At 37.5% G+C, this 11,705-nt stretch overlaps 1 pseudogene; it reads right to left on the bottom strand.

Annotated features, from left to right (window-relative positions):
- Positions 1-5,008: 5,008 nt before the first annotated feature.
- On the bottom strand, positions 5,009-5,941 carry LOC126057244 (olfactory receptor 8I2-like; annotated as a pseudogene).
- Positions 5,942-11,705: the final 5,764 nt, after the last annotated feature.

The following is an 11,705-nucleotide window of genomic DNA, read 5'->3' on the forward strand; positions in this document are numbered from 1 at the left end:
TGTCCTTCTTTATCCTTTGTGGTGGATTTAAGTTTAAAGTCTATTTTGTCAGAAATTAATATTGCTACTCCTGCTCTTTTTTGCTTATTGTTTGCTTGATATATTTCTTTCCATCCTTTGAGTTTTAGTTTGTTTGTGTCTCTAAGTCTAAGGTGTGTCTCTTGTAGGCAGCATATAGACTGATCGTGTTTCTTTATCCAGTCTGAGACTCTCTGTCTCTTTATTGGTACATTTAGTCCATTTACATTCAGCGTAGTTATAGATAAGTAAGTGTTTAATGTTGTCATTTTGATGCCTTTTTATGTGTGTTGTTGACAATTTCATTTTTCCACTTACTTTTTTGTGCTGAGACATTTTTCTTTGTAAATTGTGTGATCCTCATTTTCATAGTATTTGACTTTATGTTTGCTGAGTCGTCACATTTTTCTTAGCTTTTATCTTGAGTTATGGAGTTGTTATACCTCTTTGTGGTTACCTTAATATTTACCCCTACTTTTCTAAGAAAAAAACCTACCTTGTATTGTCCTATACCGCCTTGTATCCCTCTCCATTTGGCAGTTCTGTGCCACCTGTACTTAGTCCCTGTTTTTGAGTATTGTGTTCTTTTACATATTGACTTCAATGATTCCCTGTTTTGAGCATTTTTTTTTAATTAATCTTAATTTGTTTTTGTGATTTCCCTATTTGAGTTGATATCAGGATGTTCTGTTCTGTGACCTTGTGTTGTGCTGGTATCTGATATTATTGGTTTTCTAACCAAACAATTTCCTTTAGTATTTCTTGTAGCTTTGGTTTGGTTTTTGCAAATTCTCTAACTTGTGTTTATCTGTAAATGTCTTAATTTCGCCTTCATATTTCAGAGAGAGTTTTGCTGAATATATGATCCTTGGCTGGCAGATTTTCTCCTTCAGTGCTCTGTATATGTCATCCCATTGCCTTCTTGCCTGCATGGTTTCTGCTGAGTAGTCTGAACTTATTCTTATTGATTCTCCCTTGTAGGAGACCTTTCTTTTATCCCTGGCTGCTTTTAAATTTTTCTCTTTATCTTTGGTTTTGGCAACTTTGATGATAATATGTCTTGGTGTTTTTCTTTTTGGATCAGTCTTAAATGGGGTTCGATGAGCATCTTGGGTAGATATCCTTTCATCTTTCATGATGTCAGGGAAGTTTTCTGTCAGCAGATCTTCAACTATTCTCTCTGTGTTTTCTGTTATCCCTCCCTGTTCTGAGACTCCAATCACACACAAGTTATGCTTCTTGATAGAGTCCCACATGATTCTTAGGGTTTCTTCATTTTTTAAAATTCTTTTATCTGATTTTTTTTTCAGCTATGTTGGTGTTAATTCCCTGGTCCTCCAGATTTCCCACTCTGCATTCTAATTGCTCAAATCTGCTCCTCTGACTTCCTATTGCGTTGTCTAATTCTGTAATTTTATTGCTAATCTTTTGAATTTCTGAATGCTGTCTCTCTATGGATTCTTGCAGCTTATTAATTTTTCCACTATGTTCTTGAATAATCTTTTTGAGTTCTTCAACTGTTTTATCAGTGTGTTCCTTGGCTTTTTCTGTGGTTTGCCTTATTTCATTTCTGAGGTCATCCCTGATGTCTTGAAGCATTCTGTAAATAGTTTTGTATATTCTGTATCTGATAATTCCAGGATTGTATCTTCATTTGGGAAAGATTTTGATTCTTTCGTTTGGGGGGTTGTAGAAGCTGTCATGGTCTGCTTCTTTATGTGGTTTGATATCGACTGCTGTCTCCGAGCCATCACTAAGATATTGTAGTGATTTATTCTATATTTGCTCACTGAGTCCTATCTTGTTTTGTTTTCTTTCAATATATGTGGATGGGCTACTAGATTGTGCTGTCTTGATTGTTGTAGCCCTTGACTTACTTATGACCTATTACCAGCTGCTTTCGGCTGTTACCAGATATATATGCCTGAGTCCATTCACTATTCCTGAGTAGAATCTGATTTGGGGTCATCAAGTGTGTGATGCACCCTAACACCTATCCACCTTGAGAAGTAGTGGTGATAGTTGTGTGCACCAGATTCTATTAGCAGCTGGGGTTCACACTCCAGGGGTGGCAGGATGCTGACAGGCTTCCCCCAAGTGTCAGTGAGGTAGGTGTGTCTCTATTCCTAAGGCACCTTGGTGGGAGAGCTCTGCAGCTGTACGTTAGGCCTCCACTGCAAGTACCTCTACAGATTGGTAGGTGTCACCCTCCTTAGACCCCTAAGGCAGGAGGCTAGGTGGTCTGGGGGGAGCTTCAGCTGCCAGTTCCCTGTTGTGGGTCAGTGAGGGCTCTTTTGGATATGCAGAGATATCAGACCTGGGAAACGTGTTTTTCCAGTAAATCCGCTAAAAAAAAAAATGCAGTCAGATCCCTATCAGAAATGCCTTTGCATTATAATAGGAACCTTGTTCCCTGTAAGGATGAAAGCCCAAGATATGGATCACATATGCTTGGCTGGAGCTGGTTCTGTGTTTTTAGTCCAATTAGGGAAGGATTTTTGGTCCCTGGGTTTTTTGTGGTTGCTTCTCTCAGGCTGGAAGAATGGGTTAGGAAAAGACCCAAAAAAAAAGGGAAAAGAAAGCCAAGGAGCAGTTCTTCCTCTGGCTCAGGAAATTCCAATGTTAATGAAGCCACCTGGGAAGAGGAGGGGAGGGTTCAGAAAAACAGGAGAGAGTAGCACCCTGGAATATTGACAAAGTTGCTTATCTTGCTTGGGATGACTATTTTATCTGAGATTCCCGAGGGGCGTGTTGCCTATGTGTGCTGACTGGGTAGAGATTGCCCCCTACGGTCAGGCCCGGAGAAGCCACGGTCAGTTCCTCCTCTGCCAGTCCAAAGCCCCGCGTCAACATTCCCCGGCTGGCACGCTGCACTCCCGGCTCCAAAACCAGTCACTGCCTCCCAGGGACTTCTCCTCCCGCCAGCCGCGTCACTGTGCAGCCCGCGCTGACCAGCTGGGCCCCCTCCCGAGGTCAGTTCAGGGGGGTAGGGCTGAGCCCCATGTTTGCACCATCACAGGATGTCCTGCTCAGCTCCCCTGCACCCAGTCCAAAGCCCCGTGCCAAGGTTCCCCTCCTGGGACGCTGCACTACTGGCTCCAAAACCAGTCGCTGCCTCCCGGCGACTTCTCCTCCCGCCAGCTACATCCCCACGTCACCCGCGCTGACCGGCTGGGCCCACTCCCGAGGTCAGTTCAGGGGGGTAGGACTGCGCCCCGTGTTTGTGCCTTGACAGGATGTCGTGCTCAGCTCCCCTGCTCCCAGTCCTAAGCCCCGCGCCAAGGTTACCTGACTGGGACACTGGCACCAGGCTCCGAAAACAGTGTCTCCTTCCCCGTAGTTGTTCGATCTCTGTCTCTGTCACTCAGGTCAGCTCTTTAAATCTGTGTTTGTTGTTCAGGGTTCATAGATTGTCATGTATGTGATCGATTCACTTGTTTTTCCAAGTCTTTGTTGCAAGAGGGATCCAAGGTAGCGTCTACCTAGTTAGCCATCTTGGCCCCCACTACCGCAAGGACTTTTTAAATAAGGCATCATACACTTACAGACTGATCACAAATAATTATTTTGAAGCCTGATACATCAAAAATATTTTGAACTGAAGGGGAGAATTTGAATATGGAGAAATAAAATATATTACTACTTCTTATGATGGGCAAGTAAAGTGTAAGATACTTTTGCTCCTAGAGACAAAACAGCAAGAAAATGTAAATAATTTTTAAAGAACAATTAGATTCATAATTATTAACACTAAAGAAATAAGTGTGAAAACCACTTGCATTATCTATAGAAGAATACATATCCAACACAATTGGAAAATAAAAATAACACATAAAAACTACATAATGGTTAAATATAAATAAGATGGGTGAGCTGTGACATTTCACACAATTATTGAAAATTGAGCAGTAAATTTAGAATGACAATCTCTGGTAGGAAAAAGAATACAATCAGTTTATAATTTTCAGTGATGATGATGATGATTAAAATTCCTTAGAAACGCACTGCCACCGAGTCAATTTCAACTCATAGCAATACCAGTATTAATCACAAGGAAAGAACTCATACCAGCATAATAAAGGAGAATGAATAATGAGGTAGACATTACCTTCAACACATTCCTCCAATGATGCAACAGCGTGTTTCAAAGTTGTCCCTTATAACAATTTAAAATACAAAATATTACATTATAAAATGCAGTTTGCAGGAGTCAGCCCCTGTCCTATAGATCAGAGAAGAGAAAAAGTAACCAGCACACACACAGGCACACACAAACACACATACATCAGGTCCCATCACACGAACTACCTTAAGTCATTCCCAAGACCAAAGATTGATTCTCTTTATAGAAGGTATGTTTTAGATTTATGAAATATGATAAAAAAATTAACTATTATGATGAAATGACGCCATATGATCAAGAGATTTCCACTACCCAGTGCTCTCCAGCCTTATTAATGCTGGCACCTCACTGAAATGACCATGATCTTTTTTGTTCTTCTCTTTGTTTTTATTAGTTCTGTATCCTTTACTGCTTTGCTTCCAAGGTATCTGCTGTCATTTCTTCTTAGTGAAACTTAGGTGCACTCACATCTTAATTCTCTAATTTTTTGCTCTCAATTTACAGACAGCTTAGCAAACAGAACATCAAGCTGTACTGAGGGCCAATTTACTCATTTACTTACATGTTTCCATGTGACAGCCTTCTCACACATGGATGTTCAGGCAAAAATTCAGTCACTGCTCAGAGAGCTCTTTACTTACTTGTACATGTTTATGTTCTGAATAACGATGTGTCTAAATAATCTAGTACAGCAATCAGTATTCCCTGTAAACAAATAAATGATAATTCACCTGCTAAATTGCAAGGCTGAAACTGACCATTTATTTTGTGATGTGTCATATTGGTTACCATAATATTTTCCTGAAGGGTGGAGTCATTTAATGTTCGAATCCCCACAGGTTTGTTTTTGTAACATGCATAGATTTGTCATGGGAATAGTTTTTTATGTATGACTCTCAAGGGTGCATTCTTCACATCTTTGTTCCTCAGGCTATAGATCGGTGGATTCAGTGTGGGAATGACAAGGGTATAGAATACAGATGCCACCTGTGCCTGTGTCAGGGAGGATATGTTATCTGGCTGTAAACATGTGAAAATCAGGGATCTGTAGAAAATGATTACACTTATGAGGTGGAATGCACAGGTGGAGAAGGCTTTCTGCCTGCCCGCTGCAGACTGGATCCTCAGGATGGCTGAGATGCTGGCAATGTACGTGACTATGATGATCAGAAGAGAACCAAGCAGGGTGAACCCAGCTAAAACAAAGATCACCATTTCTGTGCTGAAAGCATCTACACAGGACAGGACCAAAAGGGCTGTGGTGTCACAGAAAAAATGATTGATGCTGGAATCACAGAACACCAAACTGCTTATCACACGAACAGATATCAAAGAGTTTGTGAGGTCAATCATGTAAGGCATGGTTCCCAGCCAGGTGCAAACTTTCTGGGACATAACCACTGAATAGAGTAAGGGATTGCAGATTGCTACATAGCAGTCATAGGCCATGGATCCCAGAAGAAAACACTCACTACACACCAGACCAACAAAAAAGTACATTTAAACAAAGCAGCCAACAGAGGAGATGGTTTTCTGGTTGGACTGGAAATTGACCAGAGCCTTGGGTGTCACGGTGGAGGAATACAATACGTCAATGAATGCCAGATTGCTAAGGAAAAAGTACATAGGTGTGTGAAGCTGAGAGTCAGTTCTGATTAACATGATTAGTCCAAGATTCCCCAAAACAGTGAACAGGTAGATAAACAGAAATATCAAAAAAAGACTGACTTGAAGTTCAGGGTGATTTGCAAATCCAAAGGGGATAGATAGAGTCACCTCAGTGAAATTGGACTCAGCCATTTATTTCAACTGAGGTCATTGGTTTAGCTGGTACATAAGAACAATAAAAATCAGAGTAGGGTTCAGGTCTAAAGGCCTAACAATCACAACTTACTTAGACTCAGATGAGATATTACCATAAGGGCAAATATTTGGTTACTTCGAGACAGTTAAGGATTTATGTGATTTTCATTTCTTACAGAATCGGAAGACACTGGTTAAAAAAATCCCAAGTTCACAACTGTGTGGAATTTATAAAACTCCCCCCAAATTTCTCTCTGAAATGATTTAAAGAGATTTCCACTGAGATACATCATCCTCTAACCCGGTATACTATTAAGCCTTAAATAGTACCCCTGCCCATTTATCTATCGGAATTAATTATATCATACTATTGAAAAATAAAAGACTCATTTGGAAAAAGACTCTCCATGATTTGTGGAATGTATGATACCGTTGTGTGTCAGCCTTATTTTCTTGACACCTGGCAGCTGTTTTACAGGGTTTTAAGGAGCTGAATAAAAACTAATACTTCCATTGACTAGACAAAGTTTTGCAAGGGTTTGTAAAAAAAGAAAAAATTAGAAACATCTTGCTTATTTTACAAATGTATGCTAAAGATATTTGTACTTCTACTACTTTTTTTTTCTCTTTTGTTTAGTTAAGGCCAAATTAGGAACTTAATCTATGATATATTGCCAATTATTTTGTTTGTGGGAGAACAGAAAAAAAAGATTGCTATTGCTTCCAATATAAAGCACATAATTATCTGTGACATCAGGCAGTTGCCAATTCATTGCCAAACATTGATATTCAAAAGTGGTGATAAAACAGTGTAATAAAAAGGCTAGAAACAGTAAAATAAGTATGGTTTGCTATATTTAAAACAAAGTTTAAAAATATAAGGTGCTCTATCATTAGAAACTCCTTGGAAACTCTATGGGGCAGTTCTACTCTGTCCTATAGAGTCGTTATGAGTCAGAATCTACTCGACGGCACTGGGTTTTTTTTTTTTTTTTTTTTTTTTTATCGTTAAACCCCGCCCCCCACCCCGCTGCCATCATTAAAAAAAAAAAATTTTGAAGTAATTAAATAAATCATTAGAAGTAAATAAAAACATAAGATGATCTATCATTAGACCTGTAGGGTCAAAATGAGTCAGAAGTTAGATTGCTAATTCAATTGACATAAATTTGTGATAAATACAATTGATACCTACATGTGCAGTTACTCCAGGTGGTTTCAGATGTATAACACTCTACTTAAATAACTCTAAGGGACTTGACATTATTTAAGTGTACTTAAACTTTCAGCTGCTAACCAAAAGGCTGACAGTTTGAATTCACCAATTGCTCCTTGGAAACATTATGGGGCAATTCTACTCTGTCCTATAGGATTGCTGCGAGTCAGAAGTGAACAACGGTAGTCTTTTGGTTTAATCATTAAGTATCCACATATTTCTTTCTACTTATTCATGTATTTACTTAGAAAGCATTTATTCAGTGAAGGCATTTTGTCTTGCTTCTCATTAGAGCCACTTAAGTCCTATTGGAAGATGCAGACAAGTAAAAAGGATACTTTTTATTATGGGAAATTCACACCCACGCACACACACACAAAGTTTCAGATAGAATAAGATAATAAAATTAGACTTACATGGAATTCAGTTGTCCAAAGAAAATCTTCTCTCTCAACTATCTTCTTAGTTTCAAGTTTATGATCAGACATTAAGAAAATTGCCATTAATTTTTTGCATATATTTGCCTCATCTATGATTCTGAATCTTACGAATTGTCAGTTTAATGGTCTATATCTGTTATTTTTGTTGTTTAGCAGAGCTTTATTTACTGTATAATGGATCCCTATAAATATCATGTTGATGAAAAATATATTGATGTTTACAGTCATAGCACTGGGTATTATTTCCTTCCATTGATAGGATAGAAAGAGAAACTGAATTAACAAAGATAATTACTTAAAGTCTTTTTTTTTTTTTTTTTTAGCTCAAACCTAGATTTGTGGCAGCCAGATGTGTATTCAGGGTTAATTCTGTTCTTATGTATTTCTAAAGCAGTCTCATGACAAGGAATTGTCTTCTGAAATCTATTGTGCTCAACATTCTTCTTATAACAGCATCTCTTTCTCAAACACTCAAACTCATCTCATAAAGGAATTGGCCAATTAGCATCTTTCTTCTCTCAAGATTTGTATTTTAATTGTACCCCAAGGTATTTTCAAAATTTGCTTGGAATGCAACTCCAATTAAAATGTTAAGAAATGCATACTTCTCACTTTTATCTATTTCAATATAAATGGTTGCACATATACTAAAAAAGTTATTTGAAAAATCATATTTATATCCAAATATGATATATAATTACTAATGTGTAAGCAATATTTTAAAGTTCTATAGAGATTATCGTATATTGGTATGCTTGCCTCCAATTACACAGCACCTGCATGTATATCATATCATCATCATCACCATTCATCATCAAAATATCTTAACTTATGGAGCTCTTAGTATACATCAAGCATGGTTTTAAGGAATGTAATTCATAACTTTATCTAATCTTATTACAGTGAGTGAAGTTGGCACTAATAAAATACCATTTTATTAATAAGTAAACTGAGTCAAACTCTTTTTTTTAATTTTATTATGTTTTAGGTGAAAGTTTACAGTGTAAATTAGCTTTCCGTTCAAAAATTTTGTACACAAATTGTTTTGTGAAATTAGTTGCAAACCCAGCAATGTGTCAGCACTCTCCTCCTTTCCCTTTCACCTTGGATTTTCCGTGTCCTTTAGTCTTGTCCCTTCTTGCTTTCTCCTCTTTGCTTTTGGGCAGGTGTTTCCCATTTAGTGTTGCATACTTGATTGAACTAAGAAGCAAGTTCCTCACATGTATTATTGACTATTTTATAGACCTGTCTAAACTTTGGCGGAATGGTGGACTTAGGGAGTGGCTTCAGTTCTCAGTTAGCAGAGTGTCCAGGGACCATAGTCTCAGGGGTTCTTCCAGTCTCTGTCAGACTAGTAAGTTTGGTCTTTTTTTGTGAATTAGAGTTTTGTTCTACATTTTTCTCCTACTCTGTCTAGGACCTTCTATTGTGATCTCTGTCAGAACGATCATTAGTGGTTGACGGACACCATCTAAGTTCTGCTGGGCTCAGGCTGGTGGAGGCTGTGGTTCAGGTGGCCCATTAGTCTTTTGGTCTAATATTTTTCTTGTGTCTTTGGTTTTATTTGGAGCCCTGGTGACAAGGTGGTTAAGAGCTACAGCTACTAACCAAAAGGTAAGACGGCTGCTTAAAAGCTTTTAAGACCCCAGGTGCTACTCACCAAATTAGGATGTAGAACATTTTCTCTATGACTTATGTTACGCCTGTAGACCTAGATGTCTTCTGACACCATGACACCATCTCTTAACTATCCTCTTTTACTGTTCTTAAGCATGTATTATTTTGACAATTATTTTATTACAGGGGTATGTATGAGGAGTATTGGGTTCTGAAATATTAATCACAGACAAAGAGATTTAGAATGTGTCTAGGAATGTGTCTAGGAAGTCTGTATGACATTGCCTTGGTCAAATTGTGCTGACTTCCCCTATATTTGTGTTGTCTTGTCTGCTGTCGAATTAGTGATTCTGTCTTGCCACCCTCCTGTCCCTCTTAACTATCAGATTGGTTCTTTCTGCAAATAAACCTTTTCTTGGGTTTTTAGAATAGTTTCAGACAGTATTTGTCCTTTTGTGATTGACTTATTTCACTCAGCATAATGCCTTCCAGATTCATCCATGTTGTAAGATGTTTGGTGGATTCATCATTGTTCTTTATCATTGTATAATATTCCATTGTATGTATGTACCATAGTTTGTTAGCCCATTTATTTATCGAGAGACACTTAGATTGTTTCCATATTTTTGCTATTGTGAATAATGCTGCAATGAACACAGGTGCATATATGTCTATTAATATGATGGCTCTTATTTCTGTAGAATATATTGCTAGGAGTAGGATTGCTGTATCACATGGTATTTCTATTTCTAGCTTTTTAAGGAGTTGCCATATTATTTTTCATAGTGCTTATACCATTTCACATTTCTACCAGCAGTGTATAAGAGTTCCAATTTCTCTGCAACCTCTCCAATATTTGTTATTTTCTGGGTTTTTTGTGCCAGTTGTGTTGAAATCAGATGGTATGTCATTGTAGTTTTGATTTACATTTCTTCGATGGCTAATGATTGGGAGCAAGTCCTCATGTGTCTGTTAGCTTCTTGACTGTCTTCTGTGGTGAAGTGCTTATTCATATCTTTGCCCATTTTTTAATTGAGTTATTTATCCTTTTTTGCTGAGATGTTGAAGTATTCTATAGATTTTAGAGATTAGACTTTTGTCAGATATGGCGAAGTCAAAAATTTTTTCCTAGTGTGTGAGTTTTCCTTTTACTCTTTTGGTGAAGTCTTTTGATGAGCGTAAGTGTTGATTTTGAGGAGCTCCCAATTATCTCATTTTCTCTTCTGGTGTTTGTGCATTGTTAGTTATGGTTTGTATGCATTTTATGCCATGTATTAGGGCCCCTAGTGTTGTCCTTATTTTTTCTTCCATGATCTTTATCTTTTTAAGTTTTATGTTTAGGTCTTTGATCATTTTCAGTTAGTTTTTGTGTATGGTGTGAGATATGGGTCCTTTTCATTTTTCTACAGATGGAAGAGTCAAACATTTTTAAGTAACCTTTCAAAAGCTATTCCTTAGGCATTAAATTTGAGTTTAAACACAGTTTCCTCGTTTTCAGATGCTAATCTCTTAAATACCCTCTTTTACTGTTCTTAAGCATTTATTATTATGACAATTATTTTATTATGGGGGTATGTATGAGGGGTATTGGGTTCTGAAATATTAATCACAGACAAAGAGATTTAGTGGATATGCCCATTAACCCTTTTTTAAAGCACTACAGAAACGTATGAGATAAACAGTGTTAGAGAATCTCCAATAACCTCTGTCCCTGCCTGGCTTTACCTGATATCTGTCCCAATAAGGAGAATTAAAATTTTCTACTCACTGATCTTGTCATGTTAATATATGCTGAAATTATGTTATCACCCATGCCAATAAACCATCTATTTATTTATTTTTAAGGCAGGCATTCAGTTATTTTTAATTTATAGTGCTCAATGTCTCATATGCAAATTATAGGCTGAGAATAGGCTTTCTATCCAGGAAAATGAACAAAAAACTAGAAGTAAAAATCAAACTCATGCTCTTAGTTCAATGTTCAGCTCAGTGGTGCGTGCTTCTCAAACTTGAATTTACATTGTTAACCTCCCTTTCTGTTCTTAATTTTTGTTTTGTTTTAAAAACGGCTTCCTAGACCACTAGTATAAAGACCCAGATTCAGTAGGTCTGAGACTGGCCCATTAAAGTATTTTTTTCAATATATCTCAGATCCATGGGCTATACTTTGACAAACCCTAAGTTAGAAGAATTTCAGATCTTCAATATTAAAGTTGTTTTATGATTCTTACATTCTCTGATTTTTTTTTTTAATGAATTTAGTATTCCAATGGACAATTCAGATTCTTCATAGGGAAAGGAATAATATTTATGTTTTTCTACAAATAGAAAACATCACAAATTCCACTTATCACATTCCACCCACCACCACCACCCACTGCCTTCGAGTCGATTCCAACTCACAGTGACACTATAGGACAGAGTAGAACTGCCCCATAGGGTTTCCAAGGAGTGCCTGGTGGATTCGAACTGCTGACCTTTTGGTTAG

This window comes from Elephas maximus, chromosome 13 (genome assembly GCF_024166365.1).
Source record: "Elephas maximus indicus isolate mEleMax1 chromosome 13, mEleMax1 primary haplotype, whole genome shotgun sequence".
In the NCBI taxonomy this organism is placed as follows: domain Eukaryota; kingdom Metazoa; phylum Chordata; class Mammalia; order Proboscidea; family Elephantidae; genus Elephas; species Elephas maximus.